The sequence below is a fragment of the Phyllobates terribilis genome, unplaced genomic scaffold (assembly GCF_046119375.1).
Source record: "Phyllobates terribilis strain yellow unplaced genomic scaffold, ASM4611937v1 Scaffold_404__1_contigs__length_1715579, whole genome shotgun sequence".
NCBI classification, from domain to species: Eukaryota; Metazoa; Chordata; class Amphibia; order Anura; family Dendrobatidae; genus Phyllobates; species Phyllobates terribilis.
In genome coordinates this window covers 857,262-880,881 of record NW_027363164.1, presented here as the reverse complement: position 1 = coordinate 880,881, position 23,620 = coordinate 857,262, and the positions used below count along the sequence as shown (strand labels likewise).

The 23,620-nt window shown below is 45.3% G+C and overlaps 15 non-coding genes and 1 pseudogene across 15 annotated transcripts; all 16 read right to left on the bottom strand.

Moving 5' to 3' along the window:
- Positions 1-3,498: 3,498 nt before the first annotated feature.
- LOC141225434 (U2 spliceosomal RNA) lies at positions 3,499-3,689 on the bottom strand. Its single transcript, XR_012292707.1, has one exon. It is a non-coding gene; the product is annotated as a U2 spliceosomal RNA (small nuclear RNA).
- Positions 3,690-4,804: 1,115 nt separating this feature from the next.
- On the bottom strand, positions 4,805-4,995 carry LOC141225433 (U2 spliceosomal RNA). The gene has a single exon (XR_012292706.1). It is a non-coding gene; the product is annotated as a U2 spliceosomal RNA (small nuclear RNA).
- A 1,115-nt stretch (positions 4,996-6,110) lies between these two features.
- LOC141225432 (U2 spliceosomal RNA) lies at positions 6,111-6,301 on the bottom strand. The gene has a single exon (XR_012292705.1). It is a non-coding gene; the product is annotated as a U2 spliceosomal RNA (small nuclear RNA).
- A 1,115-nt stretch (positions 6,302-7,416) lies between these two features.
- LOC141225431 (U2 spliceosomal RNA) lies at positions 7,417-7,607 on the bottom strand. Its single transcript, XR_012292704.1, has one exon. It is a non-coding gene; the product is annotated as a U2 spliceosomal RNA (small nuclear RNA).
- A 1,115-nt stretch (positions 7,608-8,722) lies between these two features.
- On the bottom strand, positions 8,723-8,913 carry LOC141225430 (U2 spliceosomal RNA). Its single transcript, XR_012292703.1, has one exon. It is a non-coding gene; the product is annotated as a U2 spliceosomal RNA (small nuclear RNA).
- Positions 8,914-10,028: 1,115 nt separating this feature from the next.
- Positions 10,029-10,219, bottom strand: LOC141225429 (U2 spliceosomal RNA). Its single transcript, XR_012292702.1, has one exon. It is a non-coding gene; the product is annotated as a U2 spliceosomal RNA (small nuclear RNA).
- Positions 10,220-11,334: 1,115 nt separating this feature from the next.
- On the bottom strand, positions 11,335-11,525 carry LOC141225556 (U2 spliceosomal RNA). The gene has a single exon (XR_012292828.1). It is a non-coding gene; the product is annotated as a U2 spliceosomal RNA (small nuclear RNA).
- Positions 11,526-12,640: 1,115 nt separating this feature from the next.
- On the bottom strand, positions 12,641-12,826 carry LOC141225094 (U2 spliceosomal RNA). The gene has a single exon (XR_012292411.1). It is a non-coding gene; the product is annotated as a U2 spliceosomal RNA (small nuclear RNA).
- A 794-nt stretch (positions 12,827-13,620) lies between these two features.
- Positions 13,621-13,712, bottom strand: LOC141225162 (U2 spliceosomal RNA; annotated as a pseudogene).
- Positions 13,713-14,824: 1,112 nt separating this feature from the next.
- On the bottom strand, positions 14,825-15,015 carry LOC141225428 (U2 spliceosomal RNA). The gene has a single exon (XR_012292701.1). It is a non-coding gene; the product is annotated as a U2 spliceosomal RNA (small nuclear RNA).
- A 1,115-nt stretch (positions 15,016-16,130) lies between these two features.
- Positions 16,131-16,321, bottom strand: LOC141225427 (U2 spliceosomal RNA). Its single transcript, XR_012292700.1, has one exon. It is a non-coding gene; the product is annotated as a U2 spliceosomal RNA (small nuclear RNA).
- A 1,115-nt stretch (positions 16,322-17,436) lies between these two features.
- On the bottom strand, positions 17,437-17,627 carry LOC141225425 (U2 spliceosomal RNA). The gene has a single exon (XR_012292698.1). It is a non-coding gene; the product is annotated as a U2 spliceosomal RNA (small nuclear RNA).
- A 1,115-nt stretch (positions 17,628-18,742) lies between these two features.
- On the bottom strand, positions 18,743-18,933 carry LOC141225424 (U2 spliceosomal RNA). The gene has a single exon (XR_012292697.1). It is a non-coding gene; the product is annotated as a U2 spliceosomal RNA (small nuclear RNA).
- A 1,115-nt stretch (positions 18,934-20,048) lies between these two features.
- LOC141225423 (U2 spliceosomal RNA) lies at positions 20,049-20,239 on the bottom strand. The gene has a single exon (XR_012292696.1). It is a non-coding gene; the product is annotated as a U2 spliceosomal RNA (small nuclear RNA).
- A 1,115-nt stretch (positions 20,240-21,354) lies between these two features.
- On the bottom strand, positions 21,355-21,545 carry LOC141225386 (U2 spliceosomal RNA). The gene has a single exon (XR_012292660.1). It is a non-coding gene; the product is annotated as a U2 spliceosomal RNA (small nuclear RNA).
- Positions 21,546-22,660: 1,115 nt separating this feature from the next.
- LOC141225273 (U2 spliceosomal RNA) lies at positions 22,661-22,851 on the bottom strand. The gene has a single exon (XR_012292549.1). It is a non-coding gene; the product is annotated as a U2 spliceosomal RNA (small nuclear RNA).
- Between the last annotated feature and the right edge of the window lie 769 nt (positions 22,852-23,620).

The window sequence follows — 23,620 nt, the reverse complement described above, 5'->3', positions numbered from 1 at the left end:
TTGCTCCAAGTGAAACCGGCGTCCTCTGTGCTGTCACTATGACACTCTTTATATATGTCTATCAATTTAGCATCTTTGACTATATCATGTAGCATACCTGAGGTTTTATCGTAGTTCCTGCTTACAGAGCTGGAGCGCCGGTTTTCACCTTTTAAAACACAATTAAAATCCCCTGCTAAGATAAAAGGTTCAGAGTTATTAATAAATAATGGTAAAAGATCAAGCATTTCGGCTCTTTCATTTTTCTCTGGGGATCCATAAAAATTTAAAAACTGCCATCTAATACCATCAATAAAAGCTTTCACTAATAAAATACGACCTGGTAAAATTTCCTGAATAAAATCAATTAAAACGTTCCCTTTAAAAAGTATGGCTACACCCGCTGATCCTGCAGCATTCGATCCGGACCAGACAGATGGCCCACACTTCCACTCATCTTTATATTTTTGATATGACATTTCATGTGGGATATTACATTCTTGCAGAAAAAATACAGATGCAGTAAAACACGTAAAAAAATTAAAAAGAGCAGTTCTTCTCGTGTTAGATTTTATGCCTCTCACGTTGAGGGAAATACCTTTGAGTTCAGCCATCATTAGAAAATGTAGAAATTTTACTTAGGTAACTAAGAGCAACGGATTTACCTGTCCGATGAACCTGATCAGACCACTGGGCTTGCGCCTCCCTCCTCATCTGATAGTATCGTCACGAGAGTCTCCGTGGAGGAGGAAAGATTACCACATTTATATAAACCCGACGCTACACTGGCATAGCTCGGAGGGCTGGCTGGCAGAACCCGCTGGGTCTCCATTGGCTGGCCATGCAGTTCCTCATCAGGTGGGTCCCCGAGGGGTTCCGCCGCCCCTGTTTGACCTGTAGAAGGTCGTCCTATAGGAGGAGGTTGCGCACAAGGCAGAGCCTCTGACTCTTCAGAGGCAGCAAGATCCCGGTCCCCACCTGTAGCAGCGGAGACCGAAACCCCTGAGGGTCCAGCGTCCACGTCCCCTTCTGGAGAAGTGTCCATCTGTTCACCTCCTGCTGCCTCCTCCGAACCACCCTTTTTCTTTTTCTTAGGACCCACCTTTATCCACTCAGCGCCCTCAGCACTAGGAGACCCAGACTGGGCATGGGCTTCTGTGTCGGCCTTTTGCCGGTCCCTTTTGACCTTACCAGTAGTGCCCTTCTGCTCCTTCTCAGCCCTCCTTTTGGACTCCCGCAGGTCCTGCAGCCAGGTTTTGGGATTTGGTATTTTACCTGTCATAGACTCTGGAGACACTTCACTATTTGGTACGCCCTTATTGTCTCCAGAGGCTCCAGGTTGTTGTTCCTCCTCCTGAGGGGTGGTCTGATCTTTTGGTCCTTGGTCGGACGTCTTGGACTTCCCCTTTTGCTCATCTTCCCGAAATCTGTGAGGGCAAGAAAAATAAAAGTGACCTGGAGTCTGGCAAAAACTGCATTTCTTTTCCTTAGGGCATTCTTTTGTCTCATGTTCTTCACTAGCACAATTTCTACATGATACATGACAGTTTTCTTTTGAATGACCATAGCGCCCACAATTTCTGCAATATACTGGCATCCCAGAAAAGAAGAAATCCCCATTTGTTTGCCCAATTTTGAAACGGGCAGGGGGGAGCCGTATACCACCTGGTGTATTTGGATCTCTTGTACACTTCACAAGGAATTTCCACTTAGATGTCCATATGTTATATTCGTTTAATATCTTCCCAATACATTTAACACTTTTAAAATAAATTGCTAGAAATGACATTACTTCTGGAGCAGAAACAAAGGGCGAAAATATTTTTACAATAACCAGTCTTACCTCATCCAGGACATGCTCAACAATTTGTATCCCTTTCAAAACAGGACTATTTTCAACTTTTTTTAACTTTTCTAGTACATCTCTAAAAATACCTTCTCCGGTGAATGTGATGTCATAGTCACCTCTTCTGGGATAATCCTGGATGGAGAGAATTTCATTCCTTTGTACGCCAAGAAGGTTCCTGAGCACGTCCTGGACTACATACCCTAATTTCCTCATATCCGAGCCACCCGCCGTGAAGTGAACTCGGATAGAGTTTTTTAGCCTTGCATAAAGAGGCACGAGGTTAGGGTCAACCTCCATGGAAAAACGCAACAAGGTTGCAAATTGCAGCCGCTTGCAATCTGCGCTCCCAGTGTTCTTGCAGCGAAAAACACCTGGAAGCTGGGGGATCGCAACTCGTTACCCTGGGACTAAGCCCTCTCCCTAATAGCAGCAAGCAGGTTAAGTCCACCAAAGTGGACGATCCTGCCAGGCCAAGGAGAGGGGTACCCGAGTGCCCTTCAACCACAATCTCCTGCAATAAAGCACTTGATCTTAGCCAAAAGGCCGAGAAGCGATAACCAGAATTGGTTTCAAACTACGGAGCCACCCAAGGATCCTGAAAAGTCCATTTGTGGAGATGAGCTCCTGGACTCCCGTTAAGAAGACATGTTGTCAACCTCTAGATCCCTTACATGCCTGCACTTTTCGGCTTGCTGCTGCTGCAATCCACGCGTTTTAGATCTGCATAACTCCACCTCTTTAAACACAGCACCTTCACCCCCTGCTGTTCCCACCCGCCTCAACACCGTTGGAAGGGAGGAGAACCAATTAAGGCTGGGGGTGGGGTGGAACGAGCAGCTGTCTACCCTTAGCAGGAGGGCTCCTGATTACATACCTCTCCTGCTGCTGCTGCTGCTGGCTGTCCAGCAGCAGACTGAAGGTGGCTGCTGCTGTGCACAGGTATATAAAGGCTCAGAGCCTATTATGACACGCGCAGCCAGCGTTCCATTGCCACATTCCATCTACTGCAGGCAGGATACCTGGCTGGCTGAATGTCGCTGAGAAGCTCACAGAGACCGCCATAAGCAACAGTTTAACAGAATGCCACAGACTAATCAACCAAACTTTTTGGGTTGGGTTCTCTTTTATAGTCTGCAGGCATTAAATGAAAGAAGTCAGTGTTCCAGCAGAAGGAGACAACGTTTCAGAAAAGGCATTGTAGCAAACCAAAAAAGAAATTTTAAGCGCAGCAGAGTAACCAGCGCACATACCTGTTAGCTCAGGTGAGTTTAAAAGGCTGCTGTTGATAACAAGGGCATTTGCTAAATAGATGGTGTGTGTGCAACAATATACTGAAAGTTCAATTATATTGTGCAGCTTATCTCACCACCTGTAGTTATTTAGGTGAAAGCTCCAAAATGCTTGCCTAATATGTCTGTTTATCCAAAAGGAAGTAAAAAGGGAGAGCTAGAAAGATAGCATTGCATCACATTACATGGCAATGCAATGCACAGTTGCTGAAGTTGAACCAAAATGAGCTTGTAATCTGGCTTCTGCAACTTTGAACATGAAAAATCCAATGAGGAGAAGAAAAGCAAAGCCAAAGAGTCCATCCCAAAATCCGACAAACAAGCAAAATGAACAAAAAACATTGAATTCAATTCTTTCTGATTTTAGAAACTGCATTAAAGAAGGGGTGCACCGGTCCTGGAGATACTGCAATACCAGGTCAATGCGTGGAGTGGACAGAGCAAGCTCTTTTTCCATCTCCCTGTTCTAAAAATCCATTTAATATATGGTCCCCAGATAGGGGACGTATCAGATATTAAACTGATAAGAACAGATACTACACTTGATCTTAGCCAAAAGGCCGAGAAGCGATAACCAGAATTGGTTTCAAACTACGGAGCCACCCAAGGATCCTGAAAAGTCCATTTGTGGAGATGAGCTCCTGGACTCCCGTTAAGAAGACATGTTGTCAACCTCTAGATCCCTTACATGCCTGCACTTTTCGGCTTGCTGCTGCTGCAATCCACGCGTTTTAGATCTGCATAACTCCACCTCTTTAAACACAGCACCTTCACCCCCTGCTGTTCCCACCCGCCTCAACACCGTTGGAAGGGAGGAGAACCAATTAAGGCGGGGGGTGGGGTGGAACGAGCAGCTGTCTACCCTTAGCAGGAGGGCTCCTGATTACATACCTCTCCTGCTGCTGCTGCTGCTGGCTGTCCAGCAGCAGACTGAAGGTGGCTGCTGCTGTGCACAGGTATATAAAGGCTCAGAGCCTATTATGACACGCGCAGCCAGCGTTCCATTGCCACATTCCATCTACTGCAGGCAGGATACCTGGCTGGCTGAATGTCGCTGAGAAGCTCACAGAGACCGCCATAAGCAACAGTTTAACAGAATGCCACAGACTAATCAACCAAACTTTTTGGGTTGGGTTCTCTTTTATAGTCTGCAGGCATTAAATGAAAGAAGTCAGTGTTCCAGCAGAAGGAGACAACGTTTCAGAAAAGGCATTGTAGCAAACCAAAAAAGAAATTTTAAGCGCAGCAGAGTAACCAGCGCACATACCTGTTAGCTCAGGTGAGTTTAAAAGGCTGCTGTTGATAACAAGGGCATTTGCTAAATAGATGGTGTGTGTGCAACAATATACTGAAAGGTCAATTATATTGTGCAGCTTATCTCACCACCTGTAGTTATTTAGGTGAAAGCTCCAAAATGCTTGCCTAATATGTCTGTTTATCCAAAAGGAAGTAAAAAGGGAGAGCTAGAAAGATAGCATTGCATCACATTACATGGCAATGCAATGCACAGTTGCTGAAGTTGAACCAAAATGAGCTTGTAATCTGGCTTCTGCAACTTTGAACATGAAAAATCCAATGAGGAGAAGAAAAGCAAAGCCAAAGAGTCCATCCCAAAATCCGACAAACAAGCAAAATGAACAAAAAACATTGAATTCAATTCTTTCTGATTTTAGAAACTGCATTAAAGAAGGGGTGCACCGGTCCTGGAGATACTGCAATACCAGGTCAATGCGTGGAGTGGACAGAGCAAGCTCTTTTTCCATCTCCCTGTTCTAAAAATCCATTTAATATATGGTCCCCAGATAGGGGACGTATCAGATATTAAACTGATAAGAACAGATACTACACTTGATCTTAGCCAAAAGGCCGAGAAGCGATAACCAGAATTGGTTTCAAACTACGGAGCCACCCAAGGATCCTGAAAAGTCCATTTGTGGAGATGAGCTCCTGGACTCCCGTTAAGAAGACATGTTGTCAACCTCTAGATCCCTTACATGCCTGCACTTTTCGGCTTGCTGCTGCTGCAATCCACGCGTTTTAGATCTGCATAACTCCACCTCTTTAAACACAGCACCTTCACCCCCTGCTGTTCCCACCCGCCTCAACACCGTTGGAAGGGAGGAGAACCAATTAAGGCGGGGGGTGGGGTGGAACGAGCAGCTGTCTACCCTTAGCAGGAGGGCTCCTGATTACATACCTCTCCTGCTGCTGCTGCTGCTGGCTGTCCAGCAGCAGACTGAAGGTGGCTGCTGCTGTGCACAGGTATATAAAGGCTCAGAGCCTATTATGACACGCGCAGCCAGCGTTCCATTGCCACATTCCATCTACTGCAGGCAGGATACCTGGCTGGCTGAATGTCGCTGAGAAGCTCACAGAGACCGCCATAAGCAACAGTTTAACAGAATGCCACAGACTAATCAACCAAACTTTTTGGGTTGGGTTCTCTTTTATAGTCTGCAGGCATTAAATGAAAGAAGTCAGTGTTCCAGCAGAAGGAGACAACGTTTCAGAAAAGGCATTGTAGCAAACCAAAAAAGAAATTTTAAGCGCAGCAGAGTAACCAGCGCACATACCTGTTAGCTCAGGTGAGTTTAAAAGGCTGCTGTTGATAACAAGGGCATTTGCTAAATAGATGGTGTGTGTGCAACAATATACTGAAAGGTCAATTATATTGTGCAGCTTATCTCACCACCTGTAGTTATTTAGGTGAAAGCTCCAAAATGCTTGCCTAATATGTCTGTTTATCCAAAAGGAAGTAAAAAGGGAGAGCTAGAAAGATAGCATTGCATCACATTACATGGCAATGCAATGCACAGTTGCTGAAGTTGAACCAAAATGAGCTTGTAATCTGGCTTCTGCAACTTTGAACATGAAAAATCCAATGAGGAGAAGAAAAGCAAAGCCAAAGAGTCCATCCCAAAATCCGACAAACAAGCAAAATGAACAAAAAACATTGAATTCAATTCTTTCTGATTTTAGAAACTGCATTAAAGAAGGGGTGCACCGGTCCTGGAGATACTGCAATACCAGGTCAATGCGTGGAGTGGACAGAGCAAGCTCTTTTTCCATCTCCCTGTTCTAAAAATCCATTTAATATATGGTCCCCAGATAGGGGACGTATCAGATATTAAACTGATAAGAACAGATACTACACTTGATCTTAGCCAAAAGGCCGAGAAGCGATAACCAGAATTGGTTTCAAACTACGGAGCCACCCAAGGATCCTGAAAAGTCCATTTGTGGAGATGAGCTCCTGGACTCCCGTTAAGAAGACATGTTGTCAACCTCTAGATCCCTTACATGCCTGCACTTTTCGGCTTGCTGCTGCTGCAATCCACGCGTTTTAGATCTGCATAACTCCACCTCTTTAAACACAGCACCTTCACCCCCTGCTGTTCCCACCCGCCTCAACACCGTTGGAAGGGAGGAGAACCAATTAAGGCGGGGGGTGGGGTGGAACGAGCAGCTGTCTACCCTTAGCAGGAGGGCTCCTGATTACATACCTCTCCTGCTGCTGCTGCTGATGGCTGTCCAGCAGCAGACTGAAGGTGGCTGCTGCTGTGCACAGGTATATAAAGGCTCAGAGCCTATTATGACACGCGCAGCCAGCGTTCCATTGCCACATTCCATCTACTGCAGGCAGGATACCTGGCTGGCTGAATGTCGCTGAGAAGCTCACAGAGACCGCCATAAGCAACAGTTTAACAGAATGCCACAGACTAATCAACCAAACTTTTTGGGTTGGGTTCTCTTTTATAGTCTGCAGGCATTAAATGAAAGAAGTCAGTGTTCCAGCAGAAGGAGACAACGTTTCAGAAAAGGCATTGTAGCAAACCAAAAAAGAAATTTTAAGCGCAGCAGAGTAACCAGCGCACATACCTGTTAGCTCAGGTGAGTTTAAAAGGCTGCTGTTGATAACAAGGGCATTTGCTAAATAGATGGTGTGTGTGCAACAATATACTGAAAGGTCAATTATATTGTGCAGCTTATCTCACCACCTGTAGTTATTTAGGTGAAAGCTCCAAAATGCTTGCCTAATATGTCTGTTTATCCAAAAGGAAGTAAAAAGGGAGAGCTAGAAAGATAGCATTGCATCACATTACATGGCAATGCAATGGACAGTTGCTGAAGTTGAACCAAAATGAGCTTGTAATCTGGCTTCTGCAACTTTGAACATGAAAAATCCAATGAGGAGAAGAAAAGCAAAGCCAAAGAGTCCATCCCAAAATCCGACAAACAAGCAAAATGAACAAAAAACATTGAATTCAATTCTTTCTGATTTTAGAAACTGCATTAAAGAAGGGGTGCACCGGTCCTGGAGATACTGCAATACCAGGTCAATGCGTGGAGTGGACAGAGCAAGCTCTTTTTCCATCTCCCTGTTCTAAAAATCCATTTAATATATGGTCCCCAGATAGGGGACGTATCAGATATTAAACTGATAAGAACAGATACTACACTTGATCTTAGCCAAAAGGCCGAGAAGCGATAACCAGAATTGGTTTCAAACTACGGAGCCACCCAAGGATCCTGAAAAGTCCATTTGTGGAGATGAGCTCCTGGACTCCCGTTAAGAAGACATGTTGTCAACCTCTAGATCCCTTACATGCCTGCACTTTTCGGCTTGCTGCTGCTGCAATCCACGCGTTTTAGATCTGCATAACTCCACCTCTTTAAACACAGCACCTTCACCCCCTGCTGTTCCCACCCGCCTCAACACCGTTGGAAGGGAGGAGAACCAATTAAGGCGGGGGGTGGGGTGGAACGAGCAGCTGTCTACCCTTAGCAGGAGGGCTCCTGATTACATACCTCTCCTGCTGCTGCTGCTGCTGGCTGTCCAGCAGCAGACTGAAGGTGGCTGCTGCTGTGCACAGGTATATAAAGGCTCAGAGCCTATTATGACACGCGCAGCCAGCGTTCCATTGCCACATTCCATCTACTGCAGGCAGGATACCTGGCTGGCTGAATGTCGCTGAGAAGCTCACAGAGACCGCCATAAGCAGCAGTTTAACAGAATGCCACAGACTAATCAACCAAACTTTTTGGGTTGGGTTCTCTTTTATAGTCTGCAGGCATTAAATGAAAGAAGTCAGTGTTCCAGCAGAAGGAGACAACGTTTCAGAAAAGGCATTGTAGCAAACCAAAAAAGAAATTTTAAGCGCAGCAGAGTAACCAGCGCACATACCTGTTAGCTCAGGTGAGTTTAAAAGGCTGCTGTTGATAACAAGGGCATTTGCTAAATAGATGGTGTGTGTGCAACAATATACTGAAAGGTCAATTATATTGTGCAGCTTATCTCACCACCTGTAGTTATTTAGGTGAAAGCTCCAAAATGCTTGCCTAATATGTCTGTTTATCCAAAAGGAAGTAAAAAGGGAGAGCTAGAAAGATAGCATTGCATCACATTACATGGCAATGCAATGCACAGTTGCTGAAGTTGAACCAAAATGAGCTTGTAATCTGGCTTCTGCAACTTTGAACATGAAAAATCCAATGAGGAGAAGAAAAGCAAAGCCAAAGAGTCCATCCCAAAATCCGACAAACAAGCAAAATGAACAAAAAACATTGAATTCAATTCTTTCTGATTTTAGAAACTGCATTAAAGAAGGGGTGCACCGGTCCTGGAGATACTGCAATACCAGGTCAATGCGTGGAGTGGACAGAGCAAGCTCTTTTTCCATCTCCCTGTTCTAAAAATCCATTTAATATATGGTCCCCAGATAGGGGACGTATCAGATATTAAACTGATAAGAACAGATACTACACTTGATCTTAGCCAAAAGGCCGAGAAGCGATAACCAGAATTGGTTTCAAACTACGGAGCCACCCAAGGATCCTGAAAAGTCCATTTGTGGAGATGAGCTCCTGGACTCCCGTTAAGAAGACATGTTGTCAACCTCTAGATCCCTTACATGCCTGCACTTTTCGGCTTGCTGCTGCTGCAATCCACGCGTTTTAGATCTGCATAACTCCACCTCTTTAAACACAGCACCTTCACCCCCTGCTGTTCCCACCCGCCTCAACACCGTTGGAAGGGAGGAGAACCAATTAAGGCGGGGGGTGGGGTGGAACGAGCAGCTGTCTACCCTTAGCAGGAGGGCTCCTGATTACATACCTCTCCTGCTGCTGCTGCTGCTGGCTGTCCAGCAGCAGACTGAAGGTGGCTGCTGCTGTGCACAGGTATATAAAGGCTCAGAGCCTATTATGACACGCGCAGCCAGCGTTCCATTGCCACATTCCATCTACTGCAGGCAGGATACCTGGCTGGCTGAATGTCGCTGAGAAGCTCACAGAGACCGCCATAAGCAACAGTTTAACAGAATGCCACAGACTAATCAACCAAACTTTTTGGGTTGGGTTCTCTTTTATAGTCTGCAGGCATTAAATGAAAGAAGTCAGTGTTCCAGCAGAAGGAGACAACGTTTCAGAAAAGGCATTGTAGCAAACCAAAAAAGAAATTTTAAGCGCAGCAGAGTAACCAGCGCACATACCTGTTAGCTCAGGTGAGTTTAAAAGGCTGCTGTTGATAACAAGGGCATTTGCTAAATAGATGGTGTGTGTGCAACAATATACTGAAAGGTCAATTATATTGTGCAGCTTATCTCACCACCTGTAGTTATTTAGGTGAAAGCTCCAAAATGCTTGCCTAATATGTCTGTTTATCCAAAAGGAAGTAAAAAGGGAGAGCTAGAAAGATAGCATTGCATCACATTACATGGCAATGCAATGCACAGTTGCTGAAGTTGAACCAAAATGAGCTTGTAATCTGGCTTCTGCAACTTTGAACATGAAAAATCCAATGAGGAGAAGAAAAGCAAAGCCAAAGAGTCCATCCCAAAATCCGACAAACAAGCAAAATGAACAAAAAACATTGAATTCAATACTTTCTGATTTTAGAAACTGCATTAAAGAAGGGGTGCACCGGTCCTGGAGATACTGCAATACCAGGTCAATGCGTGGAGTGGACAGAGCAAGCTCTTTTTCCATCTCCCTGTTCTAAAAATCCATTTAATATATGGTCCCCAGATAGGGGACGTATCAGATATTAAACTGATAAGAACAGATACTACACTTGATCTTAGCCAAAAGGCCGAGAAGCGATAACCAGAATTGGTTTCAAACTACGGAGCCACCCAAGGATCCTGAAAAGTCCATTTGTGGAGATGAGCTCCTGGACTCCCGTTAAGAAGACATGTTGTCAACCTCTAGATCCCTTACATGCCTGCACTTTTCGGCTTGCTGCTGCTGCAATCCACGCGTTTTAGATCTGCATAACTCCACCTCTTTAAACACAGCACCTTCACCCCCTGCTGTTCCCACCCGCCTCAACACCGTTGGAAGGGAGGAGAACCAATTAAGGCGGGGGGTGGGGTGGAACGAGCAGCTGTCTACCCTTAGCAGGAGGGCTCCTGATTACATACCTCTCCTGCTGCTGCTGCTGCTGGCTGTCCAGCAGCAGACTGAAGGTGGCTGCTGCTGTGCACAGGTATATAAAGGCTCAGAGCCTATTATGACACGCGCAGCCAGCGTTCCATTGCCACATTCCATCTACTGCAGGCAGGATACCTGGCTGGCTGAATGTCGCTGAGAAGCTCACAGAGACCGCCATAAGCAACAGTTTAACAGAATGCCACAGACTAATCAACCAAACTTTTTGGGTTGGGTTCTCTTTTATAGTCTGCAGGCATTAAATGAAAGAAGTCAGTGTTCCAGCAGAAGGAGACAACGTTTCAGAAAAGGCATTGTAGCAAACCAAAAAAGAAATTTTAAGCGCAGCAGAGTAACCAGCGCACATACCTGTTAGCTCAGGTGAGTTTAAAAGGCTGCTGTTGATAACAAGGGCATTTGCTAAATAGATGGTGTGTGTGTAACAATATACTGAAAGGTCAATTATATTGTGCAGCTTATCTCACCACCTGTAGTTATTTAGGTGAAAGCTCCAAAATGCTTGCCTAATATGTCTGTTTATCCAAAAGGAAGTAAAAAGGGAGAGCTAGAAAGATAGCATTGCATCACATTACATGGCAATGCAATGCACAGTTGCTGAAGTTGAACCAAAATGAGCTTGTAATCTGGCTTCTGCAACTTTGAACATGAAAAATCCAATGAGGAGAAGAAAAGCAAAGCCAAAGAGTCCATCCCAAAATCCGACAAACAAGCAAAATGAACAAAAAACATTGAATTCAATTCTTTCTGATTTTAGAAACTGCATTAAAGAAGGGGTGCACCGGTCCTGGAGATACTGCAATACCAGGTCAATGCGTAGAGTGGACAGAGCAAGCTCTTTTTCCATCTCCCTGTTCTAAAAATCCATTTAATATATGGTCCCCAGATAGGGGACGTATCAGATATTAAACTGATAAGAACAGATACTACACTTGATCTTAGCCAAAAGGCCGAGAAGCGATAACCAGAATTGGTTTCAAACTACGGAGCCACCCAAGGATCCTGAAAAGTCCATTTGTGGAGATGAGCTCCTGGACTCCCGTTAAGAAGACATGTTGTCAACCTCTAGATCCCTTACATGCCTGCACTTTTCGGCTTGCTGCTGCTGCAATCCACGCGTTTTAGATCTGCATAACTCCACCTCTTTAAACACAGCACCTTCACCCCCTGCTGTTCCCACCCGCCTCAACACCGTTGGAAGGGAGGAGAACCAATTAAGGCGGGGGGTGGGGTGGAACGAGCAGCTGTCTACCCTTAGCAGGAGGGCTCCTGATTACATACCTCTCCTGCTGCTGCTGCTGCTGGCTGTCCAGCAGCAGACTGAAGGTGGCTGCTGCTGTGCACAGGTATATAAAGGCTCAGAGCCTATTATGACACGCGCAGCCAGCGTTCCATTGCCACATTCCATCTACTGCAGGCAGGATACCTGGCTGGCTGAATGTCGCTGAGAAGCTCACAGAGACCGCCATAAGCAACAGTTTAACAGAATGCCACAGACTAATCAACCAAACTTTTTGGGTTGGGTTCTCTTTTATAGTCTGCAGGCATTAAATGAAAGAAGTCAGTGTTCCAGCAGAAGGAGACAACGTTTCAGAAAAGGCATTGTAGCAAACCAAAAAAGAAATTTTAAGCGCAGCAGAGTAACCAGCGCACATACCTGTTAGCTCAGGTGAGTTTAAAAGGCTGCTGTTGATAACAAGGGCATTTGCTAAATAGATGGTGTGTGTGCAACAATATACTGAAAGGTCAATTATATTGTGCAGCTTATCTCACCACCTGTAGTTATTTAGGTGAAAGCTCCAAAATGCTTGCCTAATATGTCTGTTTATCCAAAAGGAAGTAAAAAGGGAGAGCTAGAAAGATAGCATTGCATCACATTACATGGCAATGCAATGCACAGTTGCTGAAGTTGAACCAAAATGAGCTTGTAATCTGGCTTCTGCAACTTTGAACATGAAAAATCCAATGAGGAGAAGAAAAGCAAAGCCAAAGAGTCCATCCCAAAATCCGACAAACAAGCAAAATGAACAAAAAACATTGAATTCAATTCTTTCTGATTTTAGAAACTGCATTAAAGAAGGGGTGCACCGGTCCTGGAGATACTGCAATACCAGGTCAATGCATGGAGTGGACAGAGCAAGCTCTTTTTCCATCTCCCTGTTCTAAAAATCCATTTAATATATGGTCCCCAGATAGGGGACGTATCAGATATTAAACTGATAAGAACAGATTTTTTTTTTTTTTATCGAAAGCCCGAATTCGTGTACAAAACCCGAGTGCGCTTAAAAAAGTGACAAGTGCCACAAAAAAAAGTGCACTAGGATGCTGGTCTTCTTGAAACCCTCTCCAAAAGGAGAAGGGTCCCCCAAACCATTCCCCGTCCCTCCGAGCCAGAAGGCCACAGCGAGGAACAGGGACAAATAGCCACCTCCAGCCGGAGCCAGAGGCGACCCAATCTTACCCCCAATACCTGCCCGAGTTCTCACCCGAGCAAGGCACTGGGAGCCAAAGACTGTGCTCCCCTCCCGGAAGAGGGGAGCCAACCACGCTCTCCTCCCGAAAGAGGAGAGCCAGTGGGGTTCAGGGGGGAGCGGAACCTGATGGCCACACACTCCCCCCCTAGACCTGCCAAGAGAGGAACCCGTAAGGGAACCGCATCCCGACAAAATCCTAGTAAGGACGTGGACACACGTGAAAAAGTGGACACACAGTGACAAAAAAAAATTAAATAAATAGTGAAGGTTTCACAGTATAATACTGCCCGGACCTTCGACCGGGAATTGAAAAATTCCCCATCCTAAGGCCAGAAGGCCCGGAATAAGGGTGTGTGTGAAGAAAGAAATATTGAAGTGCTAGTGCAAATGTGCCATAAACTCAAGTGGGGTTCCCAATCCCAGTGAGTTAAGGCACCCCAGGGTCACCACTCCTGGGGCACTTCACACTTCGGGCTTTCGATCTTCCCCGGCCCAATGGCGTCGATCCTGGGGGGCCATGCTTTCCACCAGATGACTATATTAGCCACCTGGCGTACTAACAAGCGCCTAAACCCCAGTGTGCATAATGTATCAATCTACTAGGGCGGCCAACATCCAAAACCGCCTTTTCGAAAGATACTACACTTGATCTTAGCCAAAAGGCCGAGAAGCGATAACCAGAATTGGTTTCAAACTACGGAGCCACCCAAGGATCCTGAAAAGTCCATTTGTGGAGATGAGCTCCTGGACTCCCGTTAAGAAGACATGTTGTCAACCTCTAGATCCCTTACATGCCTGCACTTTTCGGCTTGCTGCTGCTGCAATCCACGCGTTTTAGATCTGCATAACTCCACCTCTTTAAACACAGCACCTTCACCCCCTGCTGTTCCCACCCGCCTCAACACCGTTGGAAGGGAGGAGAACCAATTAAGGCGGGGGGTGGGGTGGAACGAGCAGCTGTCTACCCTTAGCAGGAGGGCTCCTGATTACATACCTCTCCTGCTGCTGCTGCTGGCTGTCCAGCAGCAGACTGAAGGTGGCTGCTGCTGTGCACAGGTATATAAAGGCTCAGAGCCTATTATGACACGCGCAGCCAGCGTTCCATTGCCACATTCCATCTACTGCAGGCAGGATACCTGGCTGGCTGAATGTCGCTGAGAAGCTCACAGAGACCGCCATAAGCAACAGTTTAACAGAATGCCACAGACTAATCAACCAAACTTTTTGGGTTGGGTTCTCTTTTATAGTCTGCAGGCATTAAATGAAAGAAGTCAGTGTTCCAGCAGAAGGAGACAACGTTTCAGAAAAGGCATTGTAGCAAACCAAAAAAGAAATTTTAAGCGCAGCAGAGTAACCAGCGCACATACCTGTTAGCTCAGGTGAGTTTAAAAGGCTGCTGTTGATAACAAGGGCATTTGCTAAATAGATGGTGTGTGTGCAACAATATACTGAAAGGTCAATTATATTGTGCAGCTTATCTCACCACCTGTAGTTATTTAGGTGAAAGCTCCAAAATGCTTGCCTAATATGTCTGTTTATCCAAAAGGAAGTAAAAAGGGAGAGCTAGAAAGATAGCATTGCATCACATTACATGGCAATGCAATGCACAGTTGCTGAAGTTGAACCAAAATGAGCTTGTAATCTGGCTTCTGCAACTTTGAACATGAAAAATCCAATGAGGAGAAGAAAAGCAAAGCCAAAGAGTCCATCCCAAAATCCGACAAACAAGCAAAATGAACAAAAAACATTGAATTCAATTCTTTCTGATTTTAGAAACTGCATTAAAGAAGGGGTGCACCGGTCCTGGAGATACTGCAATACCAGGTCAATGCGTGGAGTGGACAGAGCAAGCTCTTTTTCCATCTCCCTGTTCTAAAAATCCATTTAATATATGGTCCCCAGATAGGGGACGTATCAGATATTAAACTGATAAGAACAGATACTACACTTGATCTTAGCCAAAAGGCCGAGAAGCGATAACCAGAATTGGTTTCAAACTACGGAGCCACCCAAGGATCCTGAAAAGTCCATTTGTGGAGATGAGCTCCTGGACTCCCGTTAAGAAGACATGTTGTCAACCTCTAGATCCCTTACATGCCTGCACTTTTCGGCTTGCTGCTGCTGCAATCCACGCGTTTTAGATCTGCATAACTCCACCTCTTTAAACACAGCACCTTCACCCCCTGCTGTTCCCACCCGCCTCAACACCGTTGGAAGGGAGGAGAACCAATTAAGGCGGGGGGTGGGGTGGAACGAGCAGCTGTCTACCCTTAGCAGGAGGGCTCCTGATTACATACCTCTCCTGCTGCTGCTGCTGCTGGCTGTCCAGCAGCAGACTGAAGGTGGCTGCTGCTGTGCACAGGTATATAAAGGCTCAGAGCCTATTATGACACGCGCAGCCAGCATTCCATTGCCACATTCCATCTACTGCAGGCAGGATACCTGGCTGGCTGAATGTCGCTGAGAAGCTCACAGAGACCGCCATAAGCAACAGTTTAACAGAATGCCACAGACTAATCAACCAAACTTTTTGGGTTGGGTTCTCTTTTATAGTCTGCAGGCATTAAATGAAAGAAGTCAGTGTTCCAGCAGAAGGAGACAACGTTTCAGAAAAGGCATTGTAGCAAACCAAAAAAGAAATTTTAAGCGCAGCAGAGTAACCAGCGCACATACCTGTTAGCTCAGGTGAGTTTAAAAGGCTGCTGTTGATAACAAGGGCATTTGCTAAATAGATGGTGTGTGTGCAACAATATACTGAAAGGTCAATTATATTGTGCAGCTTATCTCACCACCTGTAGTTATTTAGGTGAAAGCTCCAAAATGCTTGCCTAATATGTCTGTTTATCCAAAAGGAAGTAAAAAGGGAGAGCTAGAAAGATAGCATTGCATCACATTACATGGCAATGCAATGCACAGTTGCTGAAGTTGAACCAAAATGAGCTTGTAATCTGGCTTCTGCAACTTTGAACATGAAAAATCCAATGAGGAGAAGAAAAGCAAAGCCAAAGAGTCCATCCCAAAATCCGACAAACAAGCAAAATGAACAAAAAACATTGAATTCAATTCTTTCTGATTTTAGAAACTGCATTAAAGAAGGGGTGCACCGGTCCTGGAGATACTGCAATACCAGGTCAATGCGTGGAGTGGACAGAGCAAGCTCTTTTTCCATCTCCCTGTTCTAAAAATCCATTTAATATATGGTCCCCAGATAGGGGACGTATCAGATATTAAACTGATAAGAACAGATACTACACTTGATCTTAGCCAAAAGGCCGAGAAGCGATAACCAGAATTGGTTTCAAACTACGGAGCCACCCAAGGATCCTGAAAAGTCCATTTGTGGAGATGAGCTCCTGGACTCCCGTTAAGAAGACATGTTGTCAACCTCTAGATCCCTTACATGCCTGCACTTTTCGGCTTGCTGCTGCTGCAATCCACGCGTTTTAGATCTGCATAACTCCACCTCTTTAAACACAGCACCTTCACCCCCTGCTGTTCCCACCCGCCTCAACACCGTTGGAAGGGAGGAGAACCAATTAAGGCGGGGGGTGGGGTGGAACGAGCAGCTGTCTACCCTTAGCAGGAGGGCTCCTGATTACATACCTCTCCTGCTGCTGCTGCTGCTGGCTGTCCAGCAGCAGACTGAAGGTGGCTGCTGCTGTGCACAGGTATATAAAGGCTCAGAGCCTATTATGACACGCGCAGCCAGCGTTCCATTGCCACATTCCATCTACTGCAGGCAGGATACCTGGCTGGCTGAATGTCGCTGAGAAGCTCACAGAGACCGCCATAAGCAACAGTTTAACAGAATGCCACAGACTAATCAACCAAACTTTTTGGGTTGGGTTCTCTTTTATAGTCTGCAGGCATTAAATGAAAGAAGTCAGTGTTCCAGCAGAAGGAGACAACGTTTCAGAAAAGGCATTGTAGCAAACCAAAAAAGAAATTTTAAGCGCAGCAGAGTAACCAGCGCACATACCTGTTAGCTCAGGTGAGTTTAAAAGGCTGCTGTTGATAACAAGGGCATTTGCTAAATAGATGGTGTGTGTGCAACAATATACTGAAAGGTCAATTATATTGTGCAGCTTATCTCACCACCTGTAGTTATTTAGGTGAAAGCTCCAAAATGCTTGCCTAATATGTCTGTTTATCCAAAAGGAAGTAAAAAGGGAGAGCTAGAAAGATAGCATTGCATCACATTACATGGCAATGCAATGCACAGTTGCTGAAGTTGAACCAAAATGAGCTTGTAATCTGGCTTCTGCAACTTTGAACATGAAAAATCCAATGAGGAGAAGAAAAGCAAAGCCAAAGAGTCCATCCCAAAATCCGACAAACAAGCAAAATGAACAAAAAACATTGAATTCAATTCTTTCTGATTTTAGAAACTGCATTAAAGAAGGGGTGCACCGGTCCTGGAGATACTGCAATACCAGGTCAATGCGTGGAGTGGACAGAGCAAGCTCTTTTTCCATCTCCCTGTTCTAAAAATCCATTTAATATATGGTCCCCAGATAGGGGACGTATCAGATATTAAACTGATAAGAACAGATACTACACTTGATCTTAGCCAAAAGGCCGAGAAGCGATAACCAGAATTGGTTTCAAACTACGGAGCCACCCAAGGATCCTGAAAAGTCCATTTGTGGAGATGAGCTCCTGGACTCCCGTTAAGAAGACATGTTGTCAACCTCTAGATCCCTTACATGCCTGCACTTTTCGGCTTGCTGCTGCTGCAATCCACGCGTTTTAGATCTGCATAACTCCACCTCTTTAAACACAGCACCTTCACCCCCTGCTGTTCCCACCCGCCTCAACACCGTTGGAAGGGAGGAGAACCAATTAAGGCGGGGGGTGGGGTGGAACGAGCAGCTGTCTACCCTTAGCAGGAGGGCTCCTGATTACATACCTCTCCTGCTGCTGCTGCTGCTGGCTGTCCAGCAGCAGACTGAAGGTGGCTGCTGCTGTGCACAGGTATATAAAGGCTCAGAGCCTATTATGACACGCGCAGCCAGCGTTCCATTGCCACATTCCATCTACTGCAGGCAGGATACCTGGCTGGCTGAATGTCGCTGAGAAGCTCACAGAGACCGCCATAAGCAACAGTTTAACAGAATGCCACAGACTAATCAACCAAACTTTTTGGGTTGGGTTCTCTTTTATAGTCTGCAGGCATTAAATGAAAGAAGTCAGTGTTCCAGCAGAAGGAGACAACGTTTCAGAAAAGGCATTGTAGCAAACCAAAAAAGAAATTTTAAGCGCAGCAGAGTAACCAGCGCACATACCTGTTAGCTCAGGTGAGTTTAAAAGGCTGCTGTTGATAACAAGGGCATTTGCTAAATAGATGGTGTGTGTGCAACAATATACTGAAAGGTCAATTATATTGTGCAGCTTATCTCACCACCTGTAGTTATTTAGGTGAAAGCTCCAAAATGCTTGCCTAATATGTCTGTTTATCCAAAAGGAAGTAAAAAGGGAGAGCTAGAAAGATAGCATTGCATCACATTACATGGCAATGCAATGCACAGTTGCTGAAGTTGAACCAAAATGAGCTTGTAATCTGGCTTCTGCAACTTTGAACATGAAAAATCCAATGAGGAGAAGAAAAGCAAAGCCAAAGAGTCCATCCCAAAATCCGACAAACAAGCAAAATGAACAAAAAACATTGAATTCAATTCTTTCTGATTTTAGAAACTGCATTAAAGAAGGGGTGCACCGGTCCTGGAGATACTGCAATACCAGGTCAATGCGTGGAGTGGACAGAGCAAGCTCTTTTTCCATCTCCCTGTTCTAAAAATCCATTTAATATATGGTCCCCAGATAGGGGACGTATCAGATATTAAACTGATAAGAACAGATACTACACTTGATCTTAGCCAAAAGGCCGAGAAGCGATAACCAGAATTGGTTTCAAACTACGGAGCCACCCAAGGATCCTGAAAAGTCCATTTGTGGAGATGAGCTCCTGGACTCCCGTTAAGAAGACATGTTGTCAACCTCTAGATCCCTTACATGCCTGCACTTTTCGGCTTGCTGCTGCTGCAATCCACGCGTTTTAGATCTGCATAACTCCACCTCTTTAAACACAGCACCTTCACCCCCTGCTGTTCCCACCCGCCTCAACACCGTTGGAAGGGAGGAGAACCAATTAAGGCGGGGGGTGGGGTGGAACAAGCAGCTGTCTACCCTTAGCAGGAGGGCTCCTGATTACATACCTCTCCTGCTGCTGCTGCTGCTGGCTGTCCAGCAGCAGACTGAAGGTGGCTGCTGCTGTGCACAGGTATATAAAGGCTCAGAGCCTATTATGACACGCGCAGCCAGCGTTCCATTGCCACATTCCATCTACTGCAGGCAGGATACCTGGCTGGCTGAATGTCGCTGAGAAGCTCACAGAGACCGCCATAAGCAACAGTTTAACAGAATGCCACAGACTAATCAACCAAACTTTTTGGGTTGGGTTCTCTTTTATAGTCTGCAGGCATTAAATGAAAGAAGTCAGTGTTCCAGCAGAAGGAGACAACGTTTCAGAAAAGGTATTGTAGCAAACCAAAAAAGAAATTTTAAGCGCAGCAGAGTAACCAGCGCACATACCTGTTAGCTCAGGTGAGTTTAAAAGGCTGCTGTTGATAACAAGGGCATTTGCTAAATAGATGGTGTGTGTGCAACAATATACTGAAAGGTCAATTATATTGTGCAGCTTATCTCACCACCTGTAGTTATTTAGGTGAAAGCTCCAAAATGCTTGCCTAATATGTCTGTTTATCCAAAAGGAAGTAAAAAGGGAGAGCTAGAAAGATAGCATTGCATCACATTACATGGCAATGCAATGCACAGTTGCTGAAGTTGAACCAAAATGAGCTTGTAATCTGGCTTCTGCAACTTAGAACATGAAAAATCCAATGAGGAGAAGAAAAGCAAAGCCAAAGAGTCCATCCCAAAATCCGACAAACAAGCAAAATGAACAAAAAACATTGAATTCAATTCTTTCTGATTTTAGAAACTGCATTAAAGAAGGGGTGCACCGGTCCTGGAGATACTGCAATACCAGGTCAATGCGTGGAGTGGACAGAGCAAGCTCTTTTTCCATCTCCCTGTTCTAAAAATCCATTTAATATATGGTCCCCAGATAGGGGACGTATCAGATATTAAACTGATAAGAACAGATACTACACTTGATCTTAGCCAAAAGGCCGAGAAGCGATAACCAGAATTGGTTTCAAACTACGGAGCCACCCAAGGATCCTGAAAAGTCCATTTGTGGAGATGAGCTCCTGGACTCCCGTTAAGAAGACATGTTGTCAACCTCTAGATCCCTTACATGCCTGCACTTTTCGGCTTGCTGCTGCTGCAATCCACGCGTTTTAGATCTGCATAACTCCACCTCTTTAAACACAGCACCTTCACCCCCTGCTGTTCCCACCCGCCTCAACACCGTTGGAAGGGAGGAGAACCAATTAAGGCGGGGGGTGGGGTGGAACGAGCAGCTGTCTACCCTTAGCAGGAGGGCTCCTGATTACATACCTCTCCTGCTGCTGCTGCTGCTGGCTGTCCAGCAGCAGACTGAAGGTGGCTGCTGCTGTGCACAGGTATATAAAGGCTCAGAGCCTATTATGACACGCGCAGCCAGCGTTCCATTGCCACATTCCATCTACTGCAGGCAGGATACCTGGCTGGCTGAATGTCGCTGAGAAGCTCACAGAGACCGCCATAAGCAACAGTTTAACAGAATGCCACAGACTAATCAACCAAACTTTTTGGGTTGTGTTCTCTTTTATAGTCTGCAGGCATTAAATGAAAGAAGTCAGTGTTCCAGCAGAGGGAGACAACGTTTCAGAAAAGGCATTGTAGCAAACCAAAAAAGAAATTTTAAGCGCAGCAGAGTAACCAGCGCACATACCTGTTAGCTCAGGTGAGTTTAAAAGGCTGCTGTTGATAACAAGGGCATTTGCTAAATAGATGGTGTGTGTGCAACAATATACTGAAAGGTCAATTATATTGTGCAGCTTATCTCACCACCTGTAGTTATATAGGTGAAAGCTCCAAAATGCTTGCCTAATATGTCTGTTTATCCAAAAGGAAGTAAAAAGGGAGAGCTAGAAAGATAGCATTGCATCACATTACATGGCAATGCAATGCACAGTTGCTGAAGTTGAACCAAAATGAGCTTGTAATCTGGCTTCTGCAACTTTGAACATGAAAAATCCAATGAGGAGAAGAAAAGCAAAGCCAAAGAGTCCATCCCAAAATCCGACAAACAAGCAAAATGAACAAAAAACATTGAATTCAATTCTTTCTGATTTTAGAAACTGCATTAAAGAAGGGGTGCACTGGTCCTGGAGATACTGCAATACCAGGTCAATGCGTGGAGTGGACAGAGCAAGCTCTTTTTCCATCTCCCTGTTCTAAAAATCCATTTAATATATGGTCCCCAGATAGGGGACGTATCAGATATTAAACTGATAAGAACAGATACTACACTTGATCTTAGCCAAAAGGCCGAGAAGCGATAACCAGAATTGGTTTCAAACTACGGAGCCACCCAAGGATCCTGAAAAGTCCATTTGTGGAGATGAGCTCCTGGACTCCCGTTAAGAAGACATGTTGTCAACCTCTAGATCCCTTACATGCCTGCACTTTTCGGCTTGCTGCTGCTGCAATCCACGCGTTTTAGATCTGCATAACTCCACCTCTTTAAACACAGCACCTTCACCCCCTGCTGTTCCCACCCGCCTCAACACCGTTGGAAGGGAGGAGAACCAATTAAGGCGGGGGGTGGGGTGGAACGAGCAGCTGTCTACCCTTAGCAGGAGGGCTCCTGATTACATACCTCTCCTGCTGCTGCTGCTGCTGGCTGTCCAGCAGCAGACTGAAGGTGGCTGCTGCTGTGCACAGGTATATAAAGGCTCAGAGCCTATTATGACACGCGCAGCCAGCGTTCCATTGCCACATTCCATCTACTGCAGGCAGGATACCTGGCTGGCTGAATGTCGCTGAGAAGCTCACAGAGACCGCCATAAGCAACAGTTTAACAGAATGCCACAGACTAATCAACCAAACTTTTTGGGTTGTGTTCTCTTTTATAGTCTGCAGGCATTAAATGAAAGAAGTCAGTGTTCCAGCAGAGGGAGACAACGTTTCAGAAAAGGCATTGTAGCAAACCAAAAAAGAAATTTTAAGCGCAGCAGAGTAACCAGCGCACATACCTGTTAGCTCAGGTGAGTTTAAAAGGCTGCTGTTGATAACAAGGGCATTTGCTAAATAGATGGTGTGTGTGCAACAATATACTGAAAGGTCAATTATATTGTGCAGCTTATCTCACCACCTGTAGTTATTTAGGTGAAAGCTCCAAAATGCTTGCCTAATATGTCTGTTTATCCAAAAGGAAGTAAAAAGGGAGAGCTAGAAAGATAGCATTGCATCACATTACATGGCAATGCAATGCACAGTTGCTGAAGTTGAACCAAAATGAGCTTGTAATCTGGCTTCTGCAACTTTGAACATGAAAAATCCAATGAGGAGAAGAAAAGCAAAGCCAAAGAGTCCATCCCAAAATCCGACAAACAAGCAAAATGAACAAAAAACATTGAATTCAATTCTTTCTGATTTTAGAAACTGCATTAAAGAAGGGGTGCACTGGTCCTGGAGATACTGCAATACCAGGTCAATGCGTGGAGTGGACAGAGCAAGCTCTTTTTCCATCTCCCTGTTCTAAAAATCCATTTAATATATGGTCCCCAGATAGGGGACGTATCAGATATTAAACTGATAAGAACAGATACTACACTTGATCTTAGCCAAAAGGCCGAGAAGCGATAACCAGAATTGGTTTCAAACTACGGAGCCACCCAAGGATCCTGAAAAGTCCATTTGTGGAGATGAGCTCCTGGACTCCCGTTAAGAAGACATGTTGTCAACCTCTAGATCCCTTACATGCCTGCACTTTTCGGCTTGCTGCTGCAATCCACGCGTTTTAGATCTGCATAACTCCACCTCTTTAAACACAGCACCTTCACCCCCTGCTGTTCCCACCCGCCTCAACACCGTTGGAAGGGAGGAGAACCAATTAAGGCGGGGGGTGGGGTGGAACGAGCAGCTGTCTACCCTTAGCAGGAGGGCTCCTGATTACATACCTCTCCTGCTGCTGCTGCTGATGGCTGTCCAGCAGCAGACTGAAGGTGGCTGCTGCTGTGCACAGGTATATAAAGGCTCAGAGCCTATTATGACACGCGCAGCCAGCGTTCCATTGCCACATTCCATCTACTGCAGGCAGGATACCTGGCTGGCTGAATGTCGCTGAGAAGCTCACAGAGACCGCCATAAGCAACAGTTTAACAGAATGCCACAGACTAATCAACCAAACTTTTTGGGTTGGGTTCTCTTTTATAGTCTGCAGGCATTAAATGAAAGAAGTCAGTGTTCCAGCAGAGGGAGACAACGTTTCAGAAAAGGCATTGTAGCAAACCAAAAAAGAAATTTTAAGCGCAGCAGAGTAACCAGCGCACATACCTGTTAGCTCAGGTGAGTTTAAAAGGCTGCTGTTGATAACAAGGTCATTTGCTAAATAGATGGTGTGTGTGCAACAA